This window comes from Mustela erminea, chromosome 11 (genome assembly GCF_009829155.1).
Source record: "Mustela erminea isolate mMusErm1 chromosome 11, mMusErm1.Pri, whole genome shotgun sequence".
NCBI classification, from domain to species: Eukaryota; Metazoa; Chordata; class Mammalia; order Carnivora; family Mustelidae; genus Mustela; species Mustela erminea.
Genome location: NC_045624.1, coordinates 67,316,457 through 67,330,953, shown reverse-complemented (window position 1 = coordinate 67,330,953; position 14,497 = coordinate 67,316,457). Strand labels below are relative to the sequence as shown.

General features: G+C 36.2%; 1 long non-coding RNA gene across 1 annotated transcript in view; it reads right to left on the bottom strand.

Moving 5' to 3' along the window:
• Positions 1–12,487: 12,487 nt before the first annotated feature.
• LOC116568983 overlaps positions 12,488–14,497 on the bottom strand; it is a 111,496-nt gene continuing 109,486 nt past the window's right edge. The window contains exon 4 of the long non-coding RNA XR_004276805.1: positions 12,488–12,608. This is a non-coding gene — a long non-coding RNA (uncharacterized LOC116568983). The remainder of the gene's footprint in view (positions 12,609–14,497) is intronic.

Genomic DNA, 14,497 nt, shown 5'->3' with positions numbered 1-14,497 from the left:
CTTTATGTTTGTTATCAACAGTTTTAAGTATTTGGGTACTCCCATGTTGGGTGTGTATCTATTTATAATTGTTAGAACTTCTTGTTGAATTGTTCCCTTTATGATTATATAGTGTCCTTCTTTGTCTCTTGTTACAGTCTTTGTCTTAAAGTCTATTTTGTATGATGTAAGTATTGCTGCCCCAGGTTTCTTTTCACTTCCACTTGCATGACAAATGCTTTTCCATCCCTTCACCTTCAATCTTCATGTGTCTTTATGTTGGAAATAAGTCTCTTGTAGGCAGCATATAGATAGGTTTTGCTTCTTTAATCCATTTCATCATCCTACATCTTTTGATTGAACATTTAGTCCATTACATTCAAAATAATTATGTATTTATTGTCATTTGTAACTTGTTACATGATTGTTTTTGTAGTTCTTCTCTTGCTCTCTCCTCTCACAGTGTCCTGGCTTTCTATAGAGATATAGAGATTCCTTTCTCTTTATTTTTTTGCATTCCTTGTCTATTTTTTGATTTGTGGTTACCATTAATTTTGTATATAACATCTTATGGATATAGCAGTCTATATTAAGTTGATGGTCCCTTAAGTTTGGACCCATTCTTAAAATACCAAATTTTTACCTCTTTGTCCCCTGCACATCTTAAATATATGGTACTGTACTTTATATCCCTTCATTTTGTGAACCCCGTGGCTGATTTTTATAGGTATACTTCATTTTACTTTTGTGCTTCCTACTTTTCTTACTCTTGTTTATGGCCTTTCCTTTCTACTCAGAGTTCCTTTCAACATTTATTATAAGGTTGGTTTAGTGGTGATGAATTCCTCTGACTTTGTCTGAGAAACTGTATCTTGCCTATTCTGAATGATAGATTTGCTAGAGAGAGTATTCCTAGTTGCAGGTTTATTTTCTTCCAGCATTTTGAATATATCATGCCACTCTCTTCTGGCATTTCAAAGTTTCTATGAAAAATCAGCTAATAGCCTTATGGGGTTTCCTTTAAATGTAAATGTTTTCTTTTCTCTTGCTACTTTTAAAATTCTCTATCACTACTTTTTGCCATTTTAATTACTGTGTGTCTTGATATGGACTTCTTGGGTTAATTTTGTTGGGGTCTCTCTGTGTTTCCTGGGTCTGGATCCCTGTTTCCTTCCCCAGATTAGGAAAGTTTTCAGCTATTATTTATTCAAATAAATTTTCTGCCCCCTTTTATCACTCTTCTCCTTCTGGGATCCCTATGATGCAAATGTCATGCTTGAAGATGTTGCTGAATTCCCTTAATCTATTTTCATTTTTTATTATCCTTTTTCTTTCTCCTGTTCAGCTTGTTTGTTTTCCATTACTCTATCTTCCTAGGTTGCTGATCCATCCTTCTGCATCCTCGAGTTTACTATTTATTCCATTAGATGTATTTTTTTATTTCAGTTATTTATTTCTTCATTCTGACTCATCCTTTTTTATATTTTCTACCTCATTGTTGAGGATCTCACTGAGATCTTTCACTCTTTTCTCAAGTCCAGTGAATATATTTATGACCATTATTTTACATTCTCTATCAGGCATATTATTTATCTCCATTTAATTCTCTTGTGATTTTTGTCCTGTTCTTTCATTTGGGACATATCCCTCTGTCTTCTCATTTTGTCTAACTCCTTAGGTCTCTATCTATGTTTTAGGTAAATTAGTTATGTCTCCTGCTCTTGAAGTACTGGATTCAAGAAATAGAGGTCTTGTACTGCCCTGCAGTGCAATGCCACCTGTTCACCAGAACCCTGAATTTCATGGGTGTCTCCTGTTTGTATTGCATGTGTCCTACTATTGTGGCTGAGCTGTGTTTGCCTTCAATTCAGTCCCATCTGCAATGCTCTCTTTACCTATTGTGAGTAGGGTTTCATCCCTGTGTTGTTAATGGGCCAGTCTGGGGCTACCTTTGGCTTGAGTTGGGTCAGACGAGGCATTTGACAGAACTCCAGACACACTAAATTGCAGGGAGCTCTCCCTGTGTTGTCTCCTGAGAAGCTTTTGTAAGTGGGCAGGGCCTGGAGTCAGACCAGACATCTGCCCCAGCCCACTGTTAGGGCTGCAGTCTAAATAATGTGTGTGGTTATCCTCTTCTTTCCCCAGGACAGGAGTTACTTTGGATTGGTGCTGGCCCCACTGTGACTACTTACACACTGCCAGGCTTGTGGAGATGCTTTGGATTGGCTTCTGCCAAGGGTGTGTTGGAGGGGGTGGGTCCACAAGAGAACACACAGGTGCGATGCCCTGTGTTAGTAATGTTTGAGCAGGTCTGGTATAGGAGGGGCTCTATAGCCATTTTGGAGAACACTTTCTGAGGTTGGGTTGGAGGTGATGGGTCCATAAAAAAGCACAGGGGCAGGGTATGTTGTTAGCAAACTAGTTAGAGAAATTTTGCCCTGTGCTGGTTCCCACAGGTGTCCATGTATCTAGTCTGGGAGGTAGGGGAGGAAAACGGTGCCCTCCAGCTCCTTTGTTCTTGGATATGTCTCCCAATATCACTGCCCCTCCAACACAGAGTCTGAGATTAGTAAACAAATCTCCCTCCCATATATCCCAAGTGTTTTCCAAACTGACATTTCTATGCTGCATCTCAGCAAGGCTGTTTGTTCTACTCTCTCTTTAACGGCAGGATTCAGTTTCCTATCACCTTCAGGTTCTTCCAGAGCCAAGCCTGCTGATTTTTAACATTCTAGGTGTTAAGTGTCACTGATTTTAAGAACTCGTGATGTTAAATCCCCTCTGTTTTTTAATCCTCCAAATGTTATGGGATTCATCTTCTCAATACAGGTTCCCCCTGGCATGGGGTGCCTGGTGTGGGGTTTGCTCATCTTCCTTCTCTGTGCCTGCAATGTCTCTCCCTCCTGTGGATATTCTCACAGGTCAGCTTGGTTTCCAACCACATCTCCGCTTTCCCTTCTTCTCTAATTTATGGCTTCTTCTCTAATTTAGCTGTGCAGAGTCTGTTCTGCCAGTTTTCAGGTCATTTTCTGTGTTATTTACACTAATGTAGGCATTATCTAGGTGTATCCATGGGACAAAGTGAGCTTAGGATCCTGTTACTCTGTCATCTTCCCCAGAAGTCCTAGAAGCCATATTTTTATATGAAAGACGTGATTTTTCCACTGAATTCCAGTAACTGGAACAATTCTTCAAGTGCACTTTCTACATGACTACAGAAGGCGGCATGATCTCTTACAATCCAACAGTACTGCAGTATGCTAATCATAATCCTATTTCCAGACCTTCTTCCAGGCTTTTCTTTCTGCCTGGAATGCTCTAGCTCCCCCCTTATGCTCATACTCTTTGAGAAAAGCATAACTAATGCCCCACAATACACAGCTTTCCATTCATCCCTCAGCATCCCAGCTTACTGCAGTTAAATAGGGCTATGAACTCATTCAGGTCAATGGTCTGTTAACAGTGGAGAAAAGCACTGCATAACGTTCCCCCTTGCTCTTCCATTTTGGTGGAGAACATGACAGCCACGTGTGTTTATGGGGGTCCAAGTGATAGACCTGAGTCACCAAAAGTGTATAGTTGTCCCAGAGAAAAGACTTTGCATAAGCAAGAAATAAACTTTCAAGGGTTAAGATACTATGATTTTGGTGCTACTTATTACCATAGCTTAAGCCTGACCCACACTGAATAATATACACTACTTACATCCCAACCCCACCCTAAACTTACTCCTTACATCCTTGACCTCTACCTCACCACCCACCTGTCTGAGAGGTTTCTTGTCAATCTTCAGATCATGACTCATCTGTTCTTGGAGAAGTCTAATGGCCATCCTTTCTTAAGATCTCACCGTTGATATCCTATATTTTTGAGCCATTTTTTACTTAAAATTATTCTCCTCATAATTTATACTTGCATATTTATAAATATGTCCACTTATTTTTTCTTGTCTCTATCAGTAGACTGAATGTAACACACAAGAAATCTATAAGACCATCTAGGTTTTACTTATTAAAAAAATAAGTAAAACCTAGATGGTCTTATAAATAAAAAAAAGATAAAATAGAACTTAGAACATCACTAGGTCTTAGAACAATGCTTTTCGTTTTTTTAGTAAATGAACATCATTCTGTCAAAAGAATTACATGTAAGAAGAAGGAAGTCTGTTGTTCCATAATATGGGCAATGGCATTAGAAAGACAAATCCCACTGGACTAGGTGCTAGGCTAGAAATTTGTACAGAGACTTGACTACAAAAGTTCTGTACACAGAAGAAACTCAAGGGTATAAAAAATTCACATCTAAGAGGAAAATCATCAAAGTCTTGGGCTAGTACTGAAAACCAGATCACTGTTACTATTCTTTCATTTTGGTAACCCTGTCTACAAGCACTAGTGGTATTTCACAGTAGAAAGGAGTGGGGACAGGGTCATTTGGAAGGTTCTGAATCTGATAGAAGATGGGAATAGATAATATGTTAACCTAAGCAAAAAAAGCAAATATAAATACCTAAGTCCTATACCAGACATTTACCATTTTGTATTTATCTAGCACCCAAATGTATCCACATATATCCACCCTCCTAATAGCATCTCCCCTTGGGGATAATTCAAGTGGTGTGTAGTCTTATGGGGCACCGAGTGCCATCTCTCACTACCATTTCCCATTTCCAAAGAGGGAGCCTATTTCTTCCTTTATTCCTTCCTTCACTAACTACCTGGTACACCCTGTACCAGGCAATTAAACATCACTCTTAGGGCTGTAAATCCCAGTGAGTGAGCAATGAAAAGGAAGAGGGCACAAACAGAGGCCAAATTCATTGGGTCAAATTCAGGGCCCAAGAATCAGGAAGCTCCTGAGTTGAAACTTTGGTTAACTAAGATACTGATGCCAGAGATGCCCTAGCTCTTGTCACTTTCTTATAGTCCTACAGCCCCAAATCCCTGCCAGTGAATTCTCCTTTGACTTAAGATATTTAGGGTTGATCTTTGTTGCAGGCAGCCAAGAACTCAGACCATGGCTGCTATATACAGCTATCGAAATTTTACTTTGTACAAGCAAACCCAGCAAAAGAAAGTGTGGCTAAAATCCAGCCTGTGCTCCACTTGCTGAGTTTGTGGGGCTATATTCTTCTAAAGGAAAGGGTGGCATTTTCCAATTTCCTTAGAGGCATTTATAGGTGGGCAGGGGCCCTTCCCCTGACTGATATATCCCCTTTTTTCAGTTGTAAAACAGAGGCCTAGAGATTAAGTCATTGACATATAAACTATGATTACAGTGATGCAATAATACTACAATGGACTATTCTGCTGCCTCTCTACCTGTAGGTTGAACCACCTATTTATTCCTGCAAGGTAAATGTGAAAGGACAAGAATGTTCTTGTACAATTCATCTTTCTATAACTGAGCTTACCACAGTCCCAGGTACTTATAATTTGCATTCAAGTATTAATATGGTTGGAATTTTAATTAAAAATATATTTACAAATATCTAACATTCTGTGTTATACCAGTTTTTGAATTAACCCTTCATATTCATCACCACTGGTAGAAAAACAACTCAAAGAACTCAAGAACTTCCCAAGTATTTTAATTTCCTATAAACTAAATTTTTCCAATTTTATAGAGATACTGTAGAAAGAGAAAATTCTCCAATTATGCTGTCCAAACTCTTATCCTAATCTCTTCAATTCCCATGATACTTTTTTACATTTCTCACATGTCTTTTAGATCACAGATTTATCTGGAGACTCTCAAGCATTTATACCATACCTGGTATGCAAATGACATTTATTGTTAACAAGGAAATTAGAGTACCACCAGTTCTTCCATTAAGAATCTAACAGTTATGCTACTTTTCCTTTTACCATTTCATTAAATCCTCCATTCTTCTTTTCAATTTACTTTAAGATGATCAAAATCTTTTGTTTCTACTTCTCCTTCCCATAAAAGGAAATTAGATTTGTTTTCAGGCTTTAATCCTGGTAAGATAAAGTGAACCAACTTTGTTTTCATTACTGTCCAGTCATTCCACCAATCACGAAAAGAATCACTAAAAGCAATCAGCGAGCAAGGTCAACAACACTCCACAGAGGATTGGTGCAATAGTACTTAGCAAGACTGGGGGGAAAAACTGGCTGTGCTTCACAGTCCTAAGAGGCCTAGTATGGCTTCTTATGAAGTTGCCTCTAAGCAGGAATGGGGATGATTGAGGGAAGGGAATTATCTTTATTATGCAGGTCTTCTGGTACTAAGTCAGTTCATGCAACAAAGAGCTAAAAGTTTCATTTGGAGGTTAGGGTTACCATCTCTCAGTACAGTGACTCAGGTACTGGACTTTGAGACAAAGAGCCTAAGCTTTCACAGGTCCCGTTCTTCTCTAGCAGTTTGTGTTGTCATATGCAATAAGGAATTGCAGTATCTTTCACAAACATGGACACCAGTTGGGGTTAACAGGTTCTAAGTTAAAGAAACTAACTTTACCTAACTTGAAAGGGACTTTAATGGAAGTGAGAGTTAAGAGAATCAAAGACGATGTTGAATTCCCAAGTTTGAAAAAGAATCCAAGATGCCCTGTTAGGGAGAAGAGTCTCAGAAGCAGGAATGAATTCTGACAGTTTTCCCCATCTTTTGATCTGAGATAGAAATTATGAGAAAAGAGTCTAATTGGCCTAGAATTGGCCATAGACTTTTCATCCTTTTGGCTTGGACTGAACAGGGGACCTCAATTCTTGGTTTCATGAAGACTGGAGGGGGATGGTGGAGAGGTGGTGATGTTAATTACCCATAAAGAATTTTGGGTATTGTTATCAACATAAGGGGCATAGTATTGTAGGTGGCCAAGGTGAAAACAATGTCCACTATGGCGTTAAAACAGAAATTTTTTTGACCCAAAGAGCACAACTTAGTTTCAGCGAATACACAGTGCCTGATGCATGGTAGCTACTCAATTTTTAAAAAATATTTTATTTATGTATTTGACAGAGAGAAAGACAGCGAGAGAGAGGGAATACAAGCAGAGGGAGTGGGAAGGGGAGAAGCATGCTTCCCGTAGAGCAGGGAGCCCAATACAGGGCACCATCCCAGGACCCTGGATCGAGAACTGAGCCAAAGGGAGACATTTAATGACTGAGCCACCCTGGCATCCCTCAATAAATATTTTTTTGAATGAATTTCTTCTTCAGTGCTATTTGTTCTCATCCTTCCTTTATGCCATTTATATTTCCTTTTATTAAGTATCCCTTATTCTAGATTGATGAAGTAGAACCCCCAAAAAAGAAAGTTCAATGCAGTGAGGAGAGTACTGGAGTTTTTCTTGCTTCTCCCTATGTGACCTTGGGGACAGGTCATAATGGCTTTGGGTTTATTTCTTTAACTGCAAAATGAAGTGGTAGAGGTAGATGCTCTTTAAGAATCTGTCCAATTCTGTAAATCTAACATCATGGTCAGAAATATAAAGATGACAAAGACTCAGCAAATTTAGAAAAAAAAATGTTTATAATTTTCACAGTATGTAGTGGTTTTACCCTGAATCTGGACAGAAAGCAAAACCTAACTTACTTGGTAGTACTTAGGAGAAATTGCCAATATCATAGAAAATCTAGATCACTGTTATCAAACTTTAAAAAAAGGCAATGAAACCGATTTTTCAAATGAAATCCTACATTGAATCTCAATGTCTAACACAAGTAAAGGTCAAAAAGGTCCAAATGAAACAAAGAGGGATCTGTGGACCCCTATCCTCACGCCTTAATCCACAAGCTCCTAGGAATACTATTAGAAATCCCTCATCAAATTTGACTGAATATCCTAGACTTTTCTGTGCATTGTGACCGTTCTAAAATGAGATTACCAATTTCATTCATGCAAGAAAAATTAAGGAAAAGTATATATGCTCTGTTTCAATGATATTAAAAGAGATAATTGTTAGTCTATCAGCAATTTTAATTTGAAAACAAAATAAAACCTAACAGCAGTTAATCTCCTATGCTACTGTCAACTAGTAATACACAGATTGAGACTATTTTATCAGTGAAAACTTAAGCTTCCAAAATGTTTTAATAATTTAACAAGCTAAATTGTAAGAAGAAACCTCTCCAATATATAAATCGTAAGTATTTTAAAACTTTGCTTACAATTTTTGTACACTTACAGCATGACTTCTTTATCCCACTAAATGTTTTTCCTACAGTCCTGCTTCAGAGGAAAGATGCATATCTCCAAAGCCAAAGTAATTTGCCATATCTGTATCTATGTATCTGTATCTACCTATATATCTGTATATATCTCTATCTATATGTAGAGAACATCCTGTTCTTATCACCAAAGGGGAAATTACTGAAAAATATTAAATGACATAAACACAAACTGTCATCTTTGTGACTAGATAGTGACCTTAGCCCTACCAAAGAACAATTGCTCTTCTCATAAAATCTATCCATTCCTCGACTTGGAAATATGATAATCAAAATCAGTAAGATATACCCTATCAACTTAGACCACAGGTTTCTACACACACAATGCAATGAGTATTTGAGTATGAGATCTGCAAAGTTCAAACATCCTTATTATCTTTTTTTTTTTTTTTTTTAGGATTTTATTTATATGACAGACAGAGATCACAAGTAGGCAGAGAGGCAGGCAGAGAGGGGTAAGCAGGTTCCCTGCTGAGCAGAGAGCACAATTCGGGGCTCGATCCCTGGACTCTGAGACCATGACCTGAGCTGAAGGTAGAGGCTTTAACCCACTGAGCCACCCAGGTGTCCCATCCTTATTATCTTTATTAACACTAATGTACAGAAGAGAACATTACCTTAGGTAAAGGATTACTCTTGAAAACATAAGATTCATGTAATTAATGTATTGAATAATTAGTGAAAAATGATGTCATATTTTGGGCAAAGTAAAAAGTTATGAAGATTTTTCTGTAAGATATTCACTGCAGGAAATAACAAAAAAATATATTTCAGTCATTGGTGATCCTACTGACCTCTTCTGGCAAGATACAAGTTTTGAATTGTCTAGGTACAACCAATGAGATGACATGGGCCAATTACAAGGATTTGTGTCTTACAAGCAAGAAGGAAGGCAAAAGTCATCTCTCTGTTTAAAAAAAAAAAAAAAGTCTCTCCTCTATCTCCTCATTTATACTGACTCTGCTGGACCCTTCTGAGCTCAGGAATGACTTGTGAGGATGAGGGGGGGCAAGCCTTCCAGGTACCAACTGGTGGAAAGGCCCCTGGTGCAGTCAAGCAATTGAGTATAATGACTTTCTGCTTAGTGATTTAACTTTCATTTACTTTTCAAAAGTGACCAAAATATGACACTAACTGAAAATCAAGTGATGTAAGCTGAGATAGGCAGAGGCTAATTATATTCGGCTTTGAGTTCAGTTTTATGATGCTTTAAGAAGTCCTTGATGGCATTTAAAGAAAGGGATGACATGGTCTAAATTTCAACAAGATCCCTATTTTTAACAGGAAAAGACAGTAGGGCAGAGAAAGTAAAAGCAGGGAGACTAGTCAGGTGATCATTATAGAAAATCCTAGTGAATGATGGTTTAGATTAAGGTACTAGAAAGTGGGAGTAGATAGATTCTGAAATTATCAGTTATTTCTGGATACCAGTAACCAAATATCCAACCAAAGATGCCTTATATTTGCTTATTTTGCAGGAAGCTTAGTGCCAGAGCAGCCTCAAGGATATTATCGAAGAATCACATTCTTCCAGACTAATTATCTTTGGCCTCAAAGTGGAATAGTTCTTAGGTAACTGCCACTAGCAATTAAGACTTCATGCTCCTTATTCACACCTATAGAGAGGCTTGCTATTTCAAAAGCCAAGATCCCTCTTTGCCAGATGCCCCTAGCCAATTGTTTATTGGCCCATATTTATTTAAACTTGCCCATCCATCATCCACTCATCTGTATGAGATGGAGTTATGACTGACTAAAGCAGAGCCCATCATGAACTGGGAATGGAGTTGACTTGCCTTGAGTTAGATGGCATATATGAATAGGTAGTATGTGGGGGAAAAAAATGATTTGTTTGAAGAGTAAGGGGAAATGGATGCTGGGTAGGCAAGCAGTGCTATCAACCCGATATACTTTGAAGGTGGAGTTGACAGGGCTTGCCACTAGATTAAATACCAAGAGAAGATTTCAAGAACAGTTCTTAATAGTGTTGGCTTCAGCAATTGGGAAGAAGATGGGGTATTTACTGAGATGGTAAAGACTGGATGAAAGATAAGGTTAGAGAAGAGTAATCAAATCTTCCATTTCTACCATTTCTTCCATTTCTACCCAGTTAACTTTGAGATACCCTTTATCAAGTGATCAAGTTGTTAGTGGTTAAGAAAATTTAGGACTTCAAGGAGAGGCAAAGACTGAAAATAGAGAATGAAATCATACATATGCAGTTTTGTTTTTCTTTTTTAAGCAACTGAGACTGGACAAAATTACTGAAGAGAATATAGTATGGGTAATAGAGCAAGAAGTAGATACAGGATAGAATCTAGACCTATGCCAAGATTTAAAGTTGGAATACAACTAGAGCCATTAAGGCAGCTAGAAAACTCAAGTCTAACTCCCAGCATCTTCTGTGTGAGTAGACAGAGAGTGGCGAAAATTATTAGCTCTCTGCTAAAAGAATGGAAGATGTTCCCTCTCTCAACTTAGCTGTGGAGCAGAAATGATATGGCTATCTTTAAAAAGTACAGAATAGATCATGATACGCCATAACATGGCATTTTTAACATACCATACAATTTTTCAAGAGTGTTGGCTCATTATTATAATTCTTTAAATTAAACATTTAGTAGAAATAGGAAGAAGAGACATGGCATCCAGCGGTGGCAATTCTGATCCAAGGCCTGATGAAAAATACTGACGATTATTATATCTACAATTTGAATTCAAAACTATTTCAAGTGGAATTAAGTGATTATGGAAAACGACAAAGAAAAAAAAAAAACAACCCTGGATGCTAGGCTTTATCTGACACCTACAAGCTATACAACCATAACCCTTTTCACTGCCTTATTTTCCAAGGTGGTTTTCTATTTGATGAAATGTTTACAATAGACAGGCCCTTCCTACCTGCCTTGGCAGGGCTGTTGTGAAGATCAAAATTAAAGAAATCTATTAACTATAAAGTCCCACAAAAATAATTTTCTTCAGCTGCTTGTCTTTCTACCATTGACGGCTTCATCATCCTGATACTAAATACCAATTTTCAGGTACTCAATCCTTAACAGAAAAGAATACCCAAACTAAATTTTGAAATTTCATTAAGAACAAAACACCAGATACTAATGAAAGCCCATTAAAGCCTCTGCCCAATTCCAATAAGGTTTCAAAATTGTACCTTGCACCAAATTAAAGTCACATGAGGTGGCAACCCTCCCGGGTAATATCTGACACTGTCAAAGTGACTACTGATATGGCATCTAAAGATAACCACCCACCAGAGTACTGAGAACATATAAATCAAAATATTTCTTCACTTGCCACAACAGTAGCATGGCTGCCTGTGCTGCACTACAGGATTACAAAAATGTAAGATGTTTTTACACTTTCCAAAGTTCGTTCTTATTCCTTAGTCTACCTAAATCACCCAGCAGTTCTCCAGGTAGGCAAGACAGATATAAGCTTGTCTTAGGAGAAAAACATGTTCAAAATCATTTTGAGGCATAACTTAAAGTGTATTTCAGGCACCCAATTTTATTTTGGTGTTAATACATCATGTTACATAAATTTTACATTTTAAATTACTCAACAGTTCTGCTAATTCTCCTTCTAAATAAGTAACACATTCAAGTTTGAAAATATTCCTCATAAAACCTGTACATTGGCTTCATTCTAAGACTTAACGAGGAAGAATCCTTTTACCAACTAAATTATATCTCCCACTCACAAAAGTAAATGTGGCAATGATAATCACTTTGTAGAATCTTATACTAAATGAATCTATTATGTAGTACCTGAGAATATGCCTGTTAACAAAGTCTCTTGATCCTACTTCACCAATTTTGACAGAGGACACTGACTCTGATCAAACCACTTGGTTTTCAGTACTAATAATACTCTATCACCTATTAATACTATTATTAATGGCTCAGGAACTAATTACATCAATTGAAAACGATTAATATTTTTAAAACACAGGTTTTAAAGGGTCATCTTAGAGATGTCAGCATGTTTCCTAAGCTTTCAAAATACAGATGAGATTAAGGTTAAATGTAACTTAAAAGAAGTAACCTTATGAATAAGATCAACATTAAATTGATGTGGTTAAAAAAAAGTGTTGAATCTGGGATCAGATGAATTTACTGTCTCTATATAATAAAGTCCTAGAAAATCATAAATAGTGTGAGAAAATTAATGACGGGAAGCAAAAGATCAAGACTTCTGAACCAAACCAAGATTAGATCAAAACATTTATTTTTTTGTGTGTTACAAAAACAAAAATAAATCCCAGCAGGTAATGAAATAAACTTTTTTTTTTTTTTAAGTGTCCCATCCTGGGTTCTCTGACTTAGAATTTAGTACAGTTCAAGTTTAGGTTGCTTCAACACTTCTTCTGGATGCTATGAGGTCTCCATCTTATAACCATGTTTCTCTAGTTCAGCTCTATAATAAAACACAAAAGAAGAACAACATCACTGGACATTCTTTATGATAAATTAAAGAAACAATGTTTTTAGAAATAAAATTAATTAAACAATGAGCTAAGCCTAGGCACAAATATAAAACACTACCAAGTAACTTTTACTTTACACCCTTAAAAGAAATCTGTGCAAGAAGGAAGCTGAATGTGAATAAACATTAATGCTAATAAAATTCTGCTTTCCCATAAGTAAACCTAATTTTATATTCCTTAATTTTCTAATAAATCTATTTAAGGAAAAGATGTGATAGATTAACTACTATCTTCCAAACATCTTTGAAATACCATACAAATGTCCTGTTCCTAATATTTAAAGAAATTTTAAGAATTATCAACCATAAGGCTAAGAACACAAGACATCTGGTATCAAATTTTTAGGAATTTTATAATCCTAGTAGGTATTACTGCTATTTACACATAAAGAATAAACAGACTGCTTTCCATATTGACATATATCTACTGCTCTAACCCAGACAAAACTTATTAAATTTAAAAGTACATGGGACTTATTCTGCATTAACTTTATGTAGACAAAACATATATAATAAGTTATAAAATACTAAACAAGATTTTACTTAAAAAATTTTTAAATGTGTATTAAAGACCTCAAAAATTTATAAATATATACCCAATATATACAAATATATATGATAAATATGCAACATAAATTTAATTTATATTTTATATAAATATAGATATTTTATAATTTAAGTAATTTATTCAACCTGAACTTTCAGTCGTCCTTATATACTGCAACTTTTCATCTGCTTTGCATAAAACAGATGCACAAAAAAGTTTAGCTCTATAGTCAATTTCAGCTAAACTACTACTCCAAATATGATCGGTAACTTCTCTGACACAATCCAATTTTATAGAAGTTTATAACAAAATTATTTCAGGGCCAAAGTATGATAAAACACTGTATAAATGTAAAGTATGATTAATGTGCCCCATGCCATTATATCTAGTAAGATAAATTGACATTTGTTCTCAAGTATAATTTAGCTTGGACACTATCACACTCTCCAATGTAAACACAACACAAAAAAAACACATGTAGGAATGATATATATTTACTATTCATTTACCCAAATGTCACTAAAATATTTACAGTTACTTATAATACAAACATGGATCTAAAGTCCATGAATAATATTAAATCCAGAGATTATTCAGAAAAAACATTTTTATCTTCTGCTCAGGTGTAGAGAATAGTATGGGCCAGTGGTAAATCACCCCTTTAGAAGTCAACAGATCAGCCCAGATCAGCCCAGGTTTCTGCTCCTTCCTTTGCTAAATTTAACCAAAATGCTTCCTTTGCCCCCCCACCCCATCCCCTTCCAGGAGATTAAAAGATTTTATCTGTCCTTCATGTTTTCTACTTAAAAAGGAAATAATTTTTAAAGTTTCTTAACAGTCTTCTGCCGTCTTTAACAGAATCAATGTGGATTATTCAAATTCTCTTATTCTACAACAACAAAAATCCTGGAAAGTCAGCCTACAATTTAGTTAACAGGTACACCAAATCTGTCCAGGTTTGCATCTGCCTTCCTGAAAGGAGGTAGTGACTAATTACATTTGTAAATTATTAACACATACAAAGGAGAATATGATATGCTTCTCTATTTTTAAAGATGAAAAGGTTTTTTGCTAGAATTTAAGACATATAAAAAATCAAAAGGAAAAACAAATCAAGGTACTAAGTACAAAGCACAAAATTATACAATCTAATCTATACAATCTAACAGAGATGAGAAAGAAATCCAGCACAACTGGAACAGGATCACAGGACACATATAGTGACTACACACTATTTGAAACAAAAACAGCACCTTTCCTTTTTCAACAAAAA